The 19,357-nt window shown below is 47.6% G+C and overlaps 1 protein-coding gene across 1 annotated transcript in view; it reads left to right on the forward strand.

Moving 5' to 3' along the window:
• The first annotated feature begins 2,740 nt into the window (after positions 1–2,740).
• Positions 2,741–19,357, forward strand: part of SLC7A6 (solute carrier family 7 member 6) — a 46,908-nt gene continuing 30,291 nt past the window's right edge. The window contains exons 1-2 of the mRNA XM_049786401.1: positions 2,741–2,812; positions 4,420–4,544. The gene's annotated coding sequence lies outside the window, so the exon portion shown is untranslated. The remainder of the gene's footprint in view (positions 2,813–4,419; positions 4,545–19,357) is intronic.

A 19,357-nucleotide genomic window follows, 5' to 3' on the forward strand; every position in this document is an offset into this window, starting at 1 on the left:
GAGCCCTGGTCTTTATTATTTTTTCCCTTTTCTGGGGCCATACTTGCTGGCTCTCCGGAGTTACTCCTGGCAGGCCCAGGGGACCATATAAGATACTGGGTAGCAACCCACTTTGGACACATGGAAGGAAGGCAGTTGCCCTATCTACTATACATTACTCCAGCTCTGGGAGGAGTCCTAGTCTTGAGTCTGCTTGAAGTGTGGCAGGAGAAAGATATTTGAGTGAAGAGACTAGAAAGTCCCCCAGGAATTGGGATTTGATCTTCTCTGGCACCATGGTAAGTTTCTACAACACTAAAGCATGATTGAATAGGCCTCCATTCGTTTCTAGTTTCCCCTCTTGAAACTAAGAGCCAAATTAGATCAAGCTCTTGCCTGGCTTGACCTAACCCATAGGCCTCACCTGCCACTCCAGTCTGGGCAGGCCCATCAGAGCATTTTGTCTTGCCTGCCTCTGCTCCTCCTCAACTTACTTAGGGGCCTCAGTGCCTTTGAACGTGGGAATACTGACTGTTCTTCTGTTTGGCTGCTATAGCTTATGTGCCCTTTGGGGACAGAGAGAGGAGGGAGGGGCAGGAACTGAGAAACTTGGGACCCAATGTGGCTGGACAAAGAAGGATACTGAGTCTGAATAGGAATGAATTCTAGGCCTGAATTCTGTGGTCCTTACCTCAAGGCAAATGGAAGTAAATGATGGTAACCCCAATTGAGTCCGACGTTGCTAAGGGCCACTAGAGGGCGCCATAAGCTCTTGCATTTCAGATCAAAGGTGGAAAAAGGTGATAGTACTTTTGGCTACCTCACAGGCCCTGGGCACTGACTGGAGCAGTGCTTCTCAATTCTTTTCTGTCATGCCCCCCCAGGAAGAAGAAAACATTTTTCGCGCCCCCCGCCGCGCGACTGTAAATAGTATCTTTATTAAAAAAGACTTAGACCTAAAAACAAAAATACATCAAATAATTTGAGCTGGTTTTTAAATCAGAGGTGATGTCTGGATGAATGGCTACAATGAGCACGTTTTGCGACGCATAGCTTTTCGAAGCGGTGTTGGAAGCAGGACACAGCAACTATCAGTTCCAGAGATATACAGAGACATGAATACAGGGGCTTAGCTTGTTGTGACAGAGTTTGCCGAGGTCAAACGTGCCCCCCCCCCTATGGAGCCCATTATTTGAGAAGCACTACACTGGAACAAACTCATTTCCAAGTCTGTCCAGCCTGGGTCCCAGTAAGCCCTGACACTTTGACCCATGCCACATCACAGCGATTCTTTCCCCCATGACCTCTTTTGGCCCTACTGCTACTCTTGGTCCCTTAGCTGCAGAGAGAGTGATGTGATCACAGGGCTTTAGGACCCGTGATGGGGCCTCACATCCCAGTTCTCATCAGTATCAGCCATGAGGCTTGAGGTAGCTTTTGACCTCACTGAGCCTCAGTTTCTGCAGCTGCAGAATGGGGATGGATGACTGTGGGACGTCCAGGGGAACTTAGAGGGTGATGGGGAACATCTCCATCCATGCTACTTGGTGCCCTGTGGCTGGCGGTCTAATGCCACTGGCCCTGAGGCAGAAGAACCAGAATGCTGGGCCCGGCACAGGGCTGTTTCTGACTGTTGAGGAGTGATGGGAGTATTCGGAAACCCTCCTCTGCTATCCAAGGATGCAGAAGGAGCCGACCCAGAGGGAAAAGGGCCAGATGGGGGACTCCACTGATTTACAGGTTCATTCCCATTCAGAGAAAAATCTCCAGAGAAAGCAGGACTTGGAGGATCAATCTTTCAGCTCAAACTGGAGATGAGAGAGCAGGGTCCGAATGGAGAGGGCTGGGGAGAGAAAAAAAGAAGTGATGCAGGGCCAGGGGGTGTTGGCTGGAGCCTGTGGCCAGTCTGGAACCAGAAGGCGGATGACTGTGAACGTGAATTTGAGGCAAGGATAGAATTTGTGGCCCGGGGCTGGCGCAGTGCCACTAGAGGTAAGGTGTCTCTGCCTTGCCTGCGCTAGCCTAGGACGGACCGCGGTTCGACCCCCCGGTGTCCCATATGGTCCCCCCAAGCCAGGAGTGACTTCTGAGCGCATAGCCAGGAGTAACCCCTGAGCGTCACCGGGTGTGACCCAAAAACCAAAATAAATAAATAAATAAATAAATTGTGGCCCAGGACAGTGGCTGCAGGAGGACAGGAAGCTAAGGATGGAGATGGGAGTGAGGGGGCTCTGGGCCTGAAGAGGGGAAGGCATTTTGGGGAGGGTGTGGGGGAGAATAGGTGACCTAGAAGTGACAGTCAAGGGGCTGGAGAGATCGCATGGAGGTAGGGCGTTTGCCTTTCATGCAAAAGGACAGTGGTTCGAATCCCAGCATCCCACATGGTCCCCCGAGCCTGCCAGGAGCGATTTCTGAGCCTAGAGCCAGGAGGAACCCCTGAGCGCTGCTAGGTGTGACCCCCCAAAAAGAAGAAGTGTCAATCAAGTGGGGTTAGCGTAGACTCCAGGGTGCAAATCTGGGGGGGCCCTCAAGGGGATCTCCGGGAGGCCAAGTTCTGGGTCACTCTAAGGGGCCTCCGAATTTGGGAGGGCGGCCTGGCAGGACCTGAGGGCGGGGTGCGGAAGCTGGGGAGGGGGGGTGTTCCTTAGCGGGCAGAGTCGGGGTGCAGGGCGCTGCGGGGAGGGGGGGACCCTTCCGGCCGGAAGCGAGCGCCGCCACCGAGGGCCCGCGCTGGTCCCGACGCCGCGCACGGGCGCGATGGGCGGCGGTGACGTGGCGGGGCGGAGCCAGGCGGAGGCGTCGGCGGCGGCCACGGACGGAGCATCCCGGAGAGGTAGCTAGCTAGCTAACGGCCGGCCGGGCCTGGGGCGCAGCAGGCGGGCGGGCACGTGGGGGGCACCGGGGGCACGGACCCCCCCAAGCCGGCGCGACCCCGCGCAAGAAAACCCGAGGGTGCAGAGGACGCGAGGGTCAGAGCCAAGCAAGCCCGAGTGGGCGAGAGACTTGGGGGCGACGGGGACCCCGGTGTGTGTGTGTGTTGGGGTGAGGCTGATGCAGGACAGTGGGAGATGCAAGACGGGCCCGGGAAGTGAAGGCCAACTCCCCCCTTTTCCTAGAGCCCCCCCAGAGCCTCCTCACCCCGCTTGGGCGGGCTGGAGGGGGGTGCCCCGCCTGCCCGCGCACCCCGTTATCTTGTCATCTTGCCCCAGACATCTTCTCCGGCCAGGCATGGAAGGACACATGCTCTGGAACCTCGTGGAGACGCGCGGGGTCCCCCGTTGTGTCCTTGCGCCCCTCTTGCTGAAGCCTCGCTCGCTCGAGTAGTTTTTGGTTGTGTCCTCGCTCCATCGCGCCCATAAGCACCCCCCCCCCAAAGAACCTGGGCTCTGGCGGGGTTTGAACTGCGGGTGAACGGAGGTGGGGGGAGCTGGGTGAGGGGAGCCCCGAGAATCCGGCGCCTTCCAGCACGTGGTGGCAACAAATGCCAGCGGGGTTGGGGGGTGCGCTTATCTCTTCGGAGTGAGGGAGTCAAGGGGAACCCTGATTTTGCGGGTCTGCAAAAGGTCCAGGCTTTGAGAAAGAGTGTGTGTGGGTGCTGCCTTCCAAGATCATTTTCACCCTCCCTTTTTTTATTTTTTATTTTTTTTGCAGTCCCGGCTGCAAAGATCCCATTGTGTTCTGACAGCTCTCGCTTCCCAGTTCAAGTTTCTCTCTCTCTGTCTGTCTCTTCCTGTCTCTCTCTGTCTCTGTCTCTGTGTCTCTGTCTCTCTCTGTCCCTCTGTGTCTGTTTCTGTCTCTGTCTCTCTGTCTCTGTGTGTGTGTGTGTGTGTGTGTGTGTGTCTGTCTGTCTGTCTGTGTCTCTCCCTCTGTGTCTCTCTGTCTCTCTCTGTCTACCTGTCTGTGTCTGTCTGTCTCTATTTTTGTGTCTCTGTCTCTCTCTCTCCAGCATGATTCACCCACCCTGAGTAATAAAAGGAAATTCACTGGCTCCCAAATGATGTTCTCCCTTTTACTCATCCCCCACAACACCCCCCCCCTTTTTTTTTTCTGTAGGGCTGTGGACCTCTTTGTACTGCAGACCGAAAGTAAAATTTTGGCACCCATCTGGCAGTTCTTTGCTACAGGAAATTTTCTGACCTCTTTCTGTAGCTCTGGTGCTTCCTCCTGTGGTCTTCTGGATGTGGCTCCAAGTACAAGTACAAGCAAATCCCTTTTAGGTCCTTGGGGCTGGCCGGCTGCTGGGGAGCCCAGGTGCCCAGGCTAGTTTCTGACACGTGGAGTCGGAGTTCACAGGGACACAACTCAGTGGAGTGTGATGAGTTCTGTCAGGAACTGATGGCTAGCTCCGCTTGGCCTTGGAGGAAGGGAAATAACCTGCTGCCTAATTATTTAGGAGTTTTTTTGTTTTTTGTTTTTAAGTAATTTGCCTCTTTGTTGCAGAGATGACCTGACCCCCCTCCAGTGGAATTGGGCTTTGCTGTGAACACTTCCTTCTGTTTGCGGTATCCCACCCCTTCTGAGGAGGCGGCTGATGAAAAGTGTGATGTTTGCTTATTTCCTCCCAGGTGACTATCATTTTTCTGTCTTGATCTTTTTTTTTTTTTTTTTTTGGTTTTTGGTTTTTGGGCCACACCCGGCGGTGCTCAGGGGTTACTCCTGGCTGTCTGCTCAGAAATAGCTCCTGGCAGGCACGGGGGACCATTTGGGACACCGGTATTCGAACCAACCACCTTTGGTCCTGGATTGGCTGCTTGCAAGGCAAACACCGATGTGCTATATCTCCGGGCCCCTCTGTCTTGATCTTTGTTTGAGTTTTGTAGAGTTTTAGAGGTAGGGGGATGATAGTACAGCACAGGGAATAGGGTGTTTCCCTTGCACTCAGTGTTGGACCCCCAGCATCCTATTTGGTTCCCCCAGGCTACCTGGAGTATTATAGATATAGCCAGGAGTAAACCCTGAGCTGGATGTGGCCCATCCCTATTAAAAATAACAAAGAAACAAACAAAAAAATGGCCCAAAGCCATAGCACAGCAGGTAAGAAAGGTAGTGCGTTTTGCCTAGCCAGGAGTAACTTCTGAGTGCCTCCAGGTGTGACCCCCCCCCAACAAACAAACAATAAGTTTTAATTTGTATAATATACAAAAGAAAAAAGATACTATACTTGAGTTTGGCCCAAAGGCTAAGAAATGATAAAAAAGATACTAAAAAGAAAATTTTGTAAAGGCTACTAGAAAGTGGCTCACACATAATTAACAATATATAACCCTATAATTTATCATGTAAAGAAATTGTTTATTGGGGCCGGAACGATATCACAGTGGCAGGGCATTTGCCTTACATGTGGCCAACCCGGGACAGACCTGGGTTCGATCCCCAGCAACCCATTTGGTCCCCCAAGCCTGCCAGAGCGATTTCTGAGCAGTCAGGAGTAACCTCTGAGTGTTGGCCGGCCGTGTGTGATAACTTAGTGAATAGCAACTCTTTTTTTTTTTTTTTTTTGGTGGTTTTTGGGTCACACCTGGCAGTGCTCAGGGGTTATTCCTGGCTCCAGGCTCAGGAATTGCTCCTGGCAGGCACGGGGGACCATATGGGACATGAACCGATGACCTCTTACATGAAAGGCAAACGCCTTACCTCCTTGCTATCTCTCTGGCCCCGTGAATAGCAACTTTTGATGAATTAAAAGCAAATGAATTTAATATCATTCTTGTTGACCTAGAAGCTTTTTGTCATTTTTCTCCCCCCTCTCATCATCTGTCCTGAGAACAAGGACTGTGGCGCCAGTTTCTGGCTGGATTCTCTAGTTAAGCCTTTGTTGCTGCTGTGCTAGGGCTGATTTCTCAACCCAGGGCCGTATGAAAGCCAGGATATTCCAAGGGTAAAAAAATTGCATAAATGAGGGAACCGTGACACAGTACTAGGGGGCAGCAAGTAGGCCAGGGGAGTCACAGGAAGGAAACAGGGTCAGAAAGGGGCCTCAGTGGGAGAAAGTTTGAGAAACACTGTTCTAGGGAGCAAGAGGTTCAAGGTGATGAACTTTCACTTGAGTTTGTGGTGTTCTAATTTTGCCCTTGGTATATTTATATTCTCATAGACTTTATATAGATAGATATTTATGAAATTTAGTACTGATCCTGTACTTAGCTCTGAGTACTGCTAAAACTGGAGCTCACAGATTAGTTGGGCGAGATTGAGGGTGGTAGATAACAATAGAATGAAGTGATTGCTGAGGCAGAAGACTGCCTTGGGGGCTTAAGGAATCATGCGGTTTATGGCAGCTGGTTGGAAGAAGGGTTTTAGAAGCAGAATACTCAGCAAGAGCAAAGATATGTTGGTTTGATGTATGGTCTCTGGAAATCTCTTATCTACTCCATATTCTGGAAACTGCAAGTAATCAGTGTGATTGAATCAGTGGTGGAATTAAAGCTATGTAGTGGGGCAGGAGAGGTAACAGAGAGGTAGGGTGTTTGCCTTGCATGCTGAAGGACGGTGGTTCGCATCCCGGCATCTCATATGGTCCCCAGAGCCTGCCAGGAGCAATTTCTGAGAGTAGAACCAGGAGTAACCCCTGAGCGCTGCTGGGTGTGACCCAAATAAAAACAAAAACAAACAAAAAAAGAATGAAGCTATGTCATTGGAGGAATCCACATTTAGGTAAATCCCACTTAGGTAAATCCGGTAAATGTCCCACTTTTTTCCCAGCAATAGTTCTTCAGTGTTACAGTTTTTGTTTGTGTTTGTTTTTTCTTGGACTAAACTTGGCAGTCCTAGAATGCTATTCCCAGTTTGGTACTCATGGATGGCTTCTGGTGTTATTCAGACAACCATGAGATGCTGGAGTTTGAACTTGGGATTATTATTATTATTATTATTTATTTTTTGGTTTTTGGGTCTCACCCAGCAGCGCTCAGGGGTCACTCTTAGCTCCAGGCTCAGAAATCGCTCCTGGGGGGCCGGGCGGTGGCGCTGGAGGTAAGGTGCCTGCCTTGCCTGCGCTAGCCTAGGACGGACCGCGGTTCGATCCCCCGGCGCCCCATATGGTCCCCCAAGAAGCCAGGAGCAACTTCTGAGCGCATAGCCAGGAGTAACCCCTGAGCGTCACAGGGTGTGGCCCAAAAACCAAAAAAAAAAAAAAAAAAAAAAAGAAATCGCTCCTGGTAGGCTCAGGGGACCATATGGGATGCCGGGATTCGAACCATCGTCTTTCTGCGTGCAAGGCAAATGCCCTACCTCCATGCTATCTCTCCTGCCCCGAATTTGGGATTCTTTTTTTTTTTTTGGTTTTTGGGCCACACCCATTTGACACTCAGGGGTTACTCCTGGCTATGCGCTCAGAAATCGCTCTTGGCTTGGGGGGACCATATGGGACACTGGGGGATCGAACCGCGGTCCATCCTACGCTAGTGCTTGCAAGGCAGATACCTTACCTCTAGCGCCACCTTCCTGGCCCCGAACTTGGGATTCTTTTTTTTTTTTTTTTTTTTTTTTTGGTTTTTGGGCCACACCCGGTGACGCTCAGGGGTTACTCCTGGCTATGTGCTCAGAAGTTGCTCCTGGCTTGGGGGACCATATGGGACACCGGGGGATCGAACCGCGGTCCGTCCAAGGCTAGCCAGGCAAGGCAGGCACCTTACCTTTAGTGCCACCGCCCGGCCCCCGAACTTGGGATTCTTATGCATTCTAGTTCTTTGAGTCATATCTCTGACTCCAACAATATTTTGTTGTTGTTAGTTGAAGGGACTACCAAGACCACTCTTGGTGGAGCTCAGGACCCACGAGGAGCTAAGAATTGAACTTAGGACTTTGTACATGCAAGGCATATGCCCTACCCCTTCAGCCATATTACTGGCACCAGTTTTATGTGTGTGTTTGTTTTGGGGCCACACCTGGCTGTGCTCAGGGCTTTTTCCTGGCTCTGGTGAATGATTACTCCTTACAGAACTCAGAAACCATATGCGGTGCTAGAGATTAAATTTAAATTGGCCACATGTAAAGCAAGCGTCCTATCTGCTCTACTACCTTTCTGGTCTGTTTCTATTTTCCAAGTATGTTTCTTACAGATTGCATATTGGGTTTTACCCATAGAAATAGACAGAGTAGTGCTCAGCACTCCCTGTGGTATTTAGAGGACCATGAAATGCTGAGAATGAAATCTGAAATTACCTAAATGCCAAAGTTGTGTTGAGCTGTATCTTCAGCCCAGATCTTTGTTTTTATCTAATTGGATCTGTCATTATGTTTAGGTTATTTATATTTAATGTTATTATTAATATATTTGGATTACAACCTCTTGTCTTTCTAAATTTGATTTACAATCTCTTATTTTCTTATCTTTTGCTTGTTTTTATGCCACACCTGGCTATACCCAGGGCTTACTCCTGGCCATATGCTCAGAGATAGTGTTCAGGGTACAAAATAGAATGGATGATATAGTGGACTGAACTAGGATTGGCTACATGCAAGGAAAGTACCCTACCCACTGTACTATCTCTTTGGCCCCTGTTTCTTTGCTTTATATTTGTTCCACATATCTTTTTCTTCTTTTTTCTGCCAACTTTTGGAATAAGTATTTTTGTTTTGTTTTGCTTTGTTATTGGGTCACACCCAGCAGTGCTCAGGGATTTCTCCTGGCTCTGCACTCAGAAATCGCTCCTGGCTTGGGCACCATATGAGACGCTGGGGGTTGAACCACAGTCTCTCCTAGGTTAGCACATGCAAGGCAAACACCCTACTCTGCTTGTGCCACTGCTCTGGCCCCTTTATAATTTGGGGGGGGGGGGTTGGGCCACACCTGGTGGCACTCAGGGGTTACTTCTACCTCTCTGCTTAGAAATTGCTCCTGACAGGCACGGGAAGCATATGGGATGCCGGGAATTCTAACCACCATTGGTTCTGGGTTGGCACTTCCAAGGCAAATGCCCTACTGTTGTGCTATCTCTTTGGCCCCACTTTATAAATTTTTTGATTACAATTGTGTTGACTTGTAACTTATACTGGTTCCTGTAAGTTTTTAGTAGTTGCTTCAGTTTTATAATGTATGACTTTAATTATCATGGTCTGTCTTAAATTAATACCATTGCATATGTCAGAAATCTTTTATTTATTTATTTTTTTTTGGGGTCACACCTGGCGGCAGTCAGAGGTTACTTCTGGCTCTATGCTCAGAAATCGCTCCTGGCAGGCTCGGAGGACCCTATGGGATGCCGGGATTCGAACCACTGTCCTTCTGCATGCAAGGCAAACAAACGCCTTACCTCCATGCTATCTTTCTGGCCCCATATGTCAGAAATCTTATTAACAGCATAATTCCTGGGGCCGGAGAGATAGCATGGAGGTAAGGCGTTTGCCTCTCATGCAGGAGGTCATCGGTTCGAATCCCGGCGTCCCATATATGGTCCTCCCGTGCCTGCCAGGAGCAATTTCTGAGCCTGGAGCCAGGAATAACCCCTGAGCACTGCCGGGTGTGACCCAAAAACCACAAAAAAAAAAACAAAAAAAAAAACAGCATAATTCCTAGTTCTTCCTTTCTTTGTGCTATTGTCATTCATTTTATCTTTACATATGGTACATATTCATTGTACATTGCTACTATTTATTTAGTCAATTTTATTCTAAGCCAATTTGATGTTACCCTTTACCTCTTAGAGGCACTGTTCTATTTTTCTCATTTTTATGCATTTGACTCACTGTTTCCATCTTTTTGATGAAATAATACCTTTGTACCTAAAGGCTTTTCCATTTTTCACTTAATATATATATCATTTTATACTAATCATTGTAATAATTAATTTTTTTTTTTTTTTTTTGGTTTTTGGGCCACACCCTGTGACGCTCAGGGGTTACTCCTGGCTATGCGCTCAGAAGTTGCTCCTGGCTTCTTAGGGGACCATATGGGACGCCGGGGGATCGAACCGTGGTCTGTCCTAGGCTAGCGCAGGCAAGGCAGGCACCTTACCTCCAGCGCCACCACCCGGCCCCGTAATCATTAATTTTAATATTAATATTAACCATTTTAATTTTGTGTGTGTTTTTTGGGCCATATTCAGCATTGCATCTGGCTACTTCTGGGGGCAAGAGCAGGTGGATAGCCCAATCCTATCAGTGCTTGGGAGACCATGAGGTGCTGGAGATTGAACCCAGACCTCCAGTATTCAAAGCATGTGCTCAGTTCAGTGCATTATCTTATCACCCCATTATTTTCAGGCCACACCCGTTTGATGCTCAGGGGTTACTCCTGGCTAAGCGCTCAGAAATTGCCCCTGGCTTGTGGGGGACCATATGGGACTCTGGGGGATCGAACCGCATTCCTTCCTTGGCTAGCGCTTGCAAGGCAGACACCTTACCTCTAGCGCCACCTCACTGGCCCTGGCCATGTCCTTTTGTGTGTTATTTTATTATTATTTTTTTTTTTGGAGGGGTTACACCCGGCAGTACTCAGAGGTTGCTCCTTACTCTGAGCTCAGAAGTCACTCTTGGCAGGCTCGGGGGACCATATGGGATGTCAGGATTGAACTGGGGTTCGTCCTATGTTGGCCGCGTGCAAGGCAAACGCCTTACCACTGTGCTATAGCTCCAACCCCATGGCTGCATCCTTTTATGCTCGGAGTTTATTCATGGCTCTTCACTGAGGGATCACTTCTGGGGGATCGTATGTGGTACCAGGGATTGAACCCAGGTTGACTGAGTGCAAGGCAAGTACCTTAACTGCTGTACTATCACTCAACATCCTCCCTATCATCTTTTTTTTTTTTTTTTTGGTTTTTGGGTCACACCTGGCAGCACTCAGTGGTCACTTCTAGCTCTACGCTCAGAAATCGCCCCCAGCAGGCTTGGGGGACCATATAGGATGCTGGGATTTGAACCACCGTCCTTCTGTATGTAAGGCAAACGCCCACTTCCATGCTATCTCTCCGGCCTCCCTCCCCATCATCTTATATTTATTTTTCCTATCTGATGGTTCTAGTATCTGGGTCATCTCTAAGTCTTAACTTATTGATAGATTCTTTTTATTTATTTATTTTTGGTTAATTTTTGGACCATACCCATGTGCTCAGGGCTTCCTCCTGGCTCTCTGCTCAAGGATCACTCCTGGTGGGGCCTGGATGATCCTATTTGATGCCAGAAATTGTATCTAGGTCAGCTGTGTCATTATCATGGTGAGTGTCCTAGCCGCTGTACTCTAGCCCTATTGACTGATTCTTGACAGTGGGTTGTTTTCATCTCTCTCTCTCTCTCTCTTTCTCTCTCACTGTTTTGGGGCCACAACCAGCGACACTCAGGGGTTACTCCTGTCTCTGCGCTCAGAAATCATTCCTGCCCTTGCTTGGGGGACATATGGGATGCTGGAGATTGAATTCGGGTTGGTTGCATGCAAAGAAAATGCCCTCCCCACTGTGTTATTGCTCGAGTCTCTGTTTTTTTTTTTTTTTTTTTTTTTTTTTATGTATTGCTTACAATTTGTTGCTGCAAGATGTAGAATGCAGAAGAGTAGAAACTCAGGTATGTGCATTTATTCTGGGAAAACGGCATCTGCTGCTTTTGCTTTGCTCTGTTAGTGAAGGAAATGAACTAGGTTTGGCTTTTGTTCTTGCCATCATCATCTCAGGTAAGCCAGTGGCTTCACATTCCTAGGTGTTCTCTGATCCTCAGGATTGGTTTTTTGGAAAGCAGGTTTATGTTACACTGCGTGTTTAAATTATGCTTTCAGCTTTAGCAATTGGTGTTTCTGTGCCTCAGAGTTTGTCTACCACAAACTTATTGTCTACTGCTTGGTAACCTGGTGGTGGGGAACTGAAGCTGAACGGTTTTGTTGTCTTGGTTTAGCTTCAGTTTTAGGCAGGTGGTGTGTGTGTGTGTGTGTGTGTGTGTGTGTGTGTGTGTGTGTGTGTGTGTTTCTGTGTGAGCCTATATAGATCTGGTCTGGATCAGTGGTTCTTAGCCCTCCCCCAGCATAGAGGGTTAATATTTTTTTTCTTATTTTGCCCTGTGTGCTTTGTAAATAATAGTTTGCCACCCTTTTCCCAAGGATTTAAGATTTTTATTGTTGAACAGGTGTACCTTTGTCTCCCCCCCCCCCACACACACAGCAATGACTTAGTTCCTCCTCCAGGTCGGCACTGCTGCGTGCTTTCTCTGTCCCTTGCCTGGTAATTTAGTAATTCATTAAAAATATCGTACTGGGGCCCGAAGAGATAGCACAGCAGCGTTTGCCTTGCAAGCAGCCAATCCAGGACCAAAGGTGGTTGGTTCGAATCCCGGTGTCCCATATGGTCCCCCGTGCCTGCCAGGAGCTATTTCTGAGCAGACAGCCAGGAGTAACCCCTGAGCACCGCTGGGTGTGGCCCAAAAAAAAAAAAATCGTACTGGGGTCAGAGCGATAGTGCAGTGGTAAGGTGTTTGCCTTGCATGCTGCCGATAAAGGACAGAACTCGGTTCAAATTCCGGCATCCTATATGGTCCTCAAGCCTGCCAGGAGTAACTCCTGAGCGTTACCGGGTATGACCCCCCCCAAAAAAAAACAACAAAAAAATCATACTGGGTGCCGGGCGGTGGCGCTAAAGGTAAGGTGCCTGCCTTGCCTGCGCTAGCCTCGGATGGACCGCAGTTTGATCCCCCGGCGTCCCATATGGTCCCCCAAGCCAGGAGCGACTTCTGAGCGCATAGCCAGGAGTAACCCCTGAGCGTCACCGGGTGTGGCCCAAAAACCAAAAAAAAAAAAAAAAAAAAATCATACTGGGGGCAGGAGCGTTAGCACGGCAGTAGGACGTTTGTCTTGCTTACAGCCAACCCAGGACAGACCCAGTTCGATTCCCGGCATCCCGTATGGTCTCCAGAGCCTGCCAGGAGTGATTTCTGATCATAGAGCCAGATGTAACCCCTGAGTGCCGCTATGTGTGACCCAAAAACCAAATATAAAATAAAATAAAAAATTGTACTGGGCCAGAGAGAGAGCACAGCGGTAGGACGTTTGCCTTGCTTACAGCAACCCAGGACAGACTCAGTTCGATTCCCGGCATCCCATAAGGTCCCTCGAGACTGCCAGGAGGGATTTCTGAGCTCAGAGCCATGAATAATCCCAGAGCACTGCCGGGTGTGACCCCAAAACCAAAAAAATACCAAATAAGTACTAAAATTTTTTTTTTATTTTTCTCTTTTTGGTTTTTGGGCCACATTTGGTGACCCAAGGTTACTCCTGGCTCTGCACTCAGAAATCGCTACAGGCTTTGTGGACCATATGGGATGCAGACACAGGGAATCCGAAGTTTGTCCTGAGTCAGCCATGTGCAAGGCAAATGCCTTACCACTGAGCTATAAATTCTTTTTTTTTTTTTTTTTTTTTTGGTTTTTGGGTCACACCCAGCAGTGCTCAGGGGTTACTCCTGGCTGTCTGCTCAGAAATAGCTCCTGGCAGGCATGGGGGACCATATGGGACACCGGGATTCGAACCAACTACCTTTGGTCCTGGATCGGCTGCTTGCAAGTCAAACGCGGCTGTGCTATTTCTCCGGGCCCTGAGCTATAAATTCTTATCAGACAGATAAATTCTTATCTTTCTGTCTGGAGAGTAGATCATTCTCTGCCACAGGGGAGCCTGATCTCCTGTGTTGAGAAGAACTGTTTTTCTTTATATCTCCATCCAACAGATTGCTTTGTTTTATGAGGGGAGAGCATATCTGGCAGTGCTCAGGGGCAGGCAGTTCCCCAGCTCATGGGAGTCACTCCCTACAGTACTCAGAAGAAGCAGTGGATTAAACCTAGGCCTCTTGCATGCAAAGCATGAACTCTGGCAGGTTGAGCTGTATTTGCAGCCAAATTGCTTGCTTTTTACTTCAGCTCACTGATGGCTTAAATAAAAGGTATCATTTGGGGTAGAAGGTGCCCAGGACAGGTGTGAGTCTGTGACTTAATCTCTTCATTTCTCACAGCCCTGAGGCAGGATCCGGCCTTGGGGGAGAAAAGGTAAAACTGTAGATTATTCAATATTCTCTTTGTCATCTGAGTGGTGTTTTACACAGCTTTCTGTGTCCTGAAAGGAAATTAAAAGTCAAGGAATTATCATTTTATATTATTTTAATTTTCCAGTGAAATGTGCTAACCTCTCATATTTTCCCTTCCTATAGTACTGTGATTAAATATATATTTAATCTCCATCCACTGCATATATGAGTCATGTAGGAAGAAGAAGGTGATTTCCTATATCTGACTATAGAGGCATATCTTTTTTTCTTTTCTTTTTCTTTTTCTTTTTTTTTTTTGTTTTTTTTGGTCATACCCAGTGACGCTCAGGGGTTACTCCTGGCTATGCGTTTAGAAATTGCTCCTGGCTTGGGGGACCATATGGGACGCTGGGGGATCAAACCGTGGTCCATCCTTGGTTAGCGTGTACATAGCTTGCACCATCGCTTTGGCCCTATCTTTGATTAATACATCATCTCACACTGACTGGCTCAAGAATGGTTTGGTGGCTTACACTTTAATATGGCTTAACTAACACAAATTGCAGAGCTGGATTCAACTTAAATATTTAATTTATTCCAAGTCCCTGGAGCAATAAAAGGAGTGGGGGCTGGAGAGATAGTACAGTAGGTCAGGCACTTGCCCTGCAGACCTGGGTTCAATTTCCGGCATCCCATATGGTCACCAGAATCTGCCAGGAGTGATCTCTGAGCATGAAGTCATATTTAACTCTGAACACCACAGGATATATCCCCCAAACAAACAAACCAACAAAAGTGGGGGAATAGATATTTTTTATTTTATTTTAAGGCCCTTTCAACTCCATAGTAGTTGAAAAAACATGTAGATCCTCCAAGGATAGGCGGCAGGGGCTGGTTGCTAGGGGATTCAATCCTTTGATTAGCAGGTTGGATTAGCCGGTCTAGTCCTGACCTCTGGGGAGATCAAAGGCTGGAAGCTGAACCAGTTACTGGTGAGCAGTGATTTAATCAGCCTTGTATTTGTATGAAGTGTCCATTAAAAATGTCTTTTTTTGCTTCTATTTTTGTTTTTGGGCCACACCTGGAGGTGCTCAGGGGTTACTCCTGACTCTGTGCTCAGAATCACTCCTGGTAGGTTCTGGGGAAACCATATGGGATGCTGGAGATTGAACCCAAATTGGCCAATGCAAGGCAAACTCTATTGTGCTATTGCTCTGGGCACCCCCCCCCTCATTAAAAATTTCAAAGTGATGGGGTAGGAGGATCTTTAAGGTTAGGGAACATAGGGGGATGACAGTAGTGAGATGCTCCCCATTTTATTGAATCATTGTGAGATAGAGTTAAAAAGTTGCTGATGATTGAGTTTCATACAGTGTTCTAACACCTATCCCTTCACCAGTGTTCAATCCTGTTACCATTGTCCCCACCCAAATTCTCTCCTATCCCTCCCTCCAGTGTTCCTCAGTGCCAGTTTTTTTCTCTCATCTTCTCCCATCTTTTACTTTTTTTTTTTTTTTTTTGGTTTTTCGGGCCACACCCGTTTGATGCTCAGGGGTTACTCCTGGCTAAGTGCTCAGAAATCGCCTCTGGTTTGAGGGGACCATATGGGACACCAGGGGATCGAACCGTGGTCCGTTCCTTGGCTAGCACTTGCAAGGCAGACACCTTAACCTCTAGCGCCACCTCACCGGCCCCCACCTTTTACTTTTAGTCACCGTGGTTTGCAGTATTATTGAGAGGGTATGATGCATATCCTTATCACTTCATCTTCTTCAGCACCCAATTTTTTTTTTTTTGGGTCACATCCAGCAGTACTTAGGGGTTACTCCTGGCTCTATGCTCAGAAATTGCTCCTGGAATTGCACCTGGCATGCTCGGGGGACCATATGGGATGCCGGGATTTGAACCACAGACCTTCTGCATGAAAGGCAAATGCCTTACTCCATGCTAACTCTCCAGCCCCAGCACCCAATTTTTGTCCAGAATGATAATTTCCAACTATCATTGTCATAGTAGTCCCCTTCTCTGTAGAAACTACATTCCCTAGCTTCCTTTGTGGTAAATGTCTACTACAGACCAGTACTCCTGGTCTATTTCTATTGTCTTTGGATATTATTCTCATATTGTTTTTAAAAAAATATCCCATAAACGTGTGATCATTCTATATCTGTCCCTTTATGGGTATTTGTTTGTTTGTTTGTCTTTTGTTTTTTTGGGTCACACCCAGCAGCGCTCAGGGGTTACTCCTGACTCTACGCTCAGGAATCACTCCTGGCAGGTTCAAGGGACCATATGGAATGCCAGGATTCGAACCACCGTCCTTCTGCATGCAAGGCAAACACCCTACCTCCATGCTATTTCTTCGGCCCCTTTTGTGGGTTTTTGTTTTGTTTTGTTTTGTTTTTGGGTCACACCCAGCGGGGCTCAGGGGTTACTCCTGGCTCTGAGCTCAGAAATTGCTCCTGGCAGTGGTGCTAGAGGTAAGGCATCTGCCTTGCAAGCTCTAGCCTAGGAGTGACCATGGTTGGATCCCCTCAAGCCAGGAGCCATTCTGAGTGCATAGCCAGGAGTAATCCCTGAGCATCAATGGGTGTAAACCCCCCCTCCCCCCAAAAAATCATTCCTGGCAGGCACAGAGGACCATATGGTGGACCCCCTAGGACCCTGCCCGCAGGGTGGACTGAGAATCACGAAGTAATTCATGGGTCATGAGCGGGATCTGACCTAAAAAGGAGGAAAGAGGCTGAGAAAGAAATGAGCTCAAGTCAAGCTGGCTGATCAAGAGCTAAGGTTTATTAAAGCAAGACAAGCTTATATAGTTTACAGCAGAGTTCTTCAAACTTTTTAAAGTGGGGGCCAGATTACGGTCCCTTAGAGAGCTGGAGGGCCGGATTATAGTCCCTTAGAGAGCTGGAGGGCCGGATTACAGACCCTTAGAGAGCTGGAGGGCCGGACTATATGAGCTACTAATTCCTACTCACACTGCACATATCTTATATAAATAAAATGAAAACCATTTATAAATAAACAGATCACGCACCAGTATTTCAATGGGAACTGTGGGCCTGCTTTTGGCTAATGAGATGCTCAATGTCCAGTTCCATATTTGTCACTGCCAGCCGTAACAAGTGATGCAAGTGGGCATCAGTTAATCTTGATCTGGTTGGAGATTTCAGATGTTTCATTCTTGAAAAAGTCTGTTCACAGGCATAAGTGCTATCAAAGATGGTTACCATTTTGAGTGCATGGTTCCTGATATTTGGATATACACTGAGTGTATATGCTGGCAGGTATCTTTGCAACCAAACAGTGCTCACTGCTGGCAGGCCGGATCAGACTCCTCTGTGGGCTGCATGTGGCTCGCGGGCCATAGTTTGAAGACCCCTGTTCTACAGCATAAGGAAGTAGCTTTCAGTACTTTTCCATGGTATAGAAAAGTAGGGGGGTCGTGCAGGATGGACTTTCTAGTTTTACAACATACCCTTATCGCATAGACTTATATCGCACAGACATTCTTTCACAATGGTAGTTTAACAGGATGTGATCTTATCTTAGCAACTCTTAGCGGTTTACTGGAGCATCTTGTGACTTGTTTGGTTAACATTTCTTTTTTTTTTTTTTTTTTTTTTTTTTTTTTGGGCCACACCCGTTTGACGCTCAGGGGTTACTCCTGGCTATGTGCTCAGAAATCGCCCCTGGCTTGGGGGGACCATATGGGACGCCGGGGGATCGAACCGCGGTCCGTTCCTTGGCTAGCGCTTGTAAGGCAGACACCTCACCTCTAGCGCCACCTTCCCGGCCCCTGGTTAACATTTCTTTTAGGTCCAGGGGGTAAATGCCACAGCAACAGCCTGTCAGGTACACAGGCCTTTGGTTTCTCAGGTATCAGAGACTCCATTTTGCTCTCTAGCTCTAACAGCCTCCAACAATATGGGATGCCAGGATTTGAACCACCATCCATCCTGGATCGGCTGCGTGCAAGACAAATGCCCTACTGTTGTGCTAGCTTTCTGGCCTATATCTGTCCCTTTGACTCAGTTTACTCATCATGGTACCCTCTATGTCTGTACTCTCTTTGAATATTCAAATTTCATTACTTCATTTTTCTAACAGTTGCATAGATGTTTTATGTAGATATATCATTATTTCTTTATCCAATCGTCTGTTCTCAGGCACTTGGGAGGTTTCAAGATTCTGTCAATTGTGAATATTGCTTCAGTGATCATAGGCCTATATCTGCTTTTTTTTTTTTTTTTTTTTTTTATGTTTTTGGGCCCCTAAAGTATATTTCCATGAGCTGTATTGGGTCGTATAAGCTCAATTTCTAGTTTTTTGAGCTATGTTCATATTGTTTTTCAAAAAAGGTTGGACCAATCTACATTCTCTCCAGCAGTGAATGAGAGTCCTTTTCCCCGCATCTATACCAACATTGGTTGTTTTTGTTCTTTGTGATGTGTGCCAGTCTCAGGGGTGAGATGTTTTGATTTGCATCTCCCTGATGAGTAATGATGTAGAGCATTTTCAGGTGCCTTTTGGCCATCTGTATTTCTTTTTTGAAGGTTTTTTTTGTTTGTTTTTGTTTTTGTTTTTGGGCCCTATGGAACGCTGGAATTCGAACCAACCACCTCGGGTCCTGAATCAGCTGCTTGCAAGACAAATGCCGCTGTGCTATCTCTTCGGCCCCTTGAAGAAGTTTTTGTTCATCTCTTCTGCCCATTTCTCCACCCTCCACCCCATCTCTTCTGCTTATTTTTTGATGGAGGGAAACCCTTCATTTAAAGCCAGTCAGAAGTATCAGAAACAAATTGCACTTGCAGTGGGGTCTGACGTGAAGTGATGCAGTTTTGAAGGCCTGAGCCTTTTAAACTTTGGGACTGATATCTCCAGGTGAACAATGTCTGGATTGAGTTATATTGTCATTCACTAGCTGGTATCTCAGACTTGTTTGTTGTACAGCAAACTCCTCCCATCTGGTGTCAGAAGTCCAAAAGAATACCTGGTAGCCCCAGGCCCCAACCACAGTTAGGAGCTGATGGAACTGAGAGCACTGAAGTAGTCACTGGTCGAGTTCCTCTGCTGAAGTTACTTGGTGAGAAAGGCAAACCTGGTGTCTCTGCTTCCCATTCTTCCGTGAGTTAGAGGCACAGTTGTTTCCTGGATTCTCTGGGCTCACCTGACAGGCCTGTGAAAGCAAATATTTCCCCTGTGTCTGCAAAGGGAAACCTGCCTGGCTTGTTGTGGGAGGGAATGGCACAGAGGTGTTGCCTTGCAGGCGGGTGCCGTGTAACTGAGGTAGGCTGGCCATCTCTGTTCCAATGCATGGGGCCTTATTAATGCCTTACAGGACCTTTTTCTCTTGGGATAAAGCCCAGATTCTGGAGTGAACCCAGGACGCAGTGAAGTGTGTGTGTGTGTGCGTGTGTGTGTGTGTGTGTGTGTGT

Source organism: Suncus etruscus, chromosome 14, assembly GCF_024139225.1.
Source record: "Suncus etruscus isolate mSunEtr1 chromosome 14, mSunEtr1.pri.cur, whole genome shotgun sequence".
Taxonomy (NCBI): Eukaryota; Metazoa; Chordata; class Mammalia; order Eulipotyphla; family Soricidae; genus Suncus; species Suncus etruscus.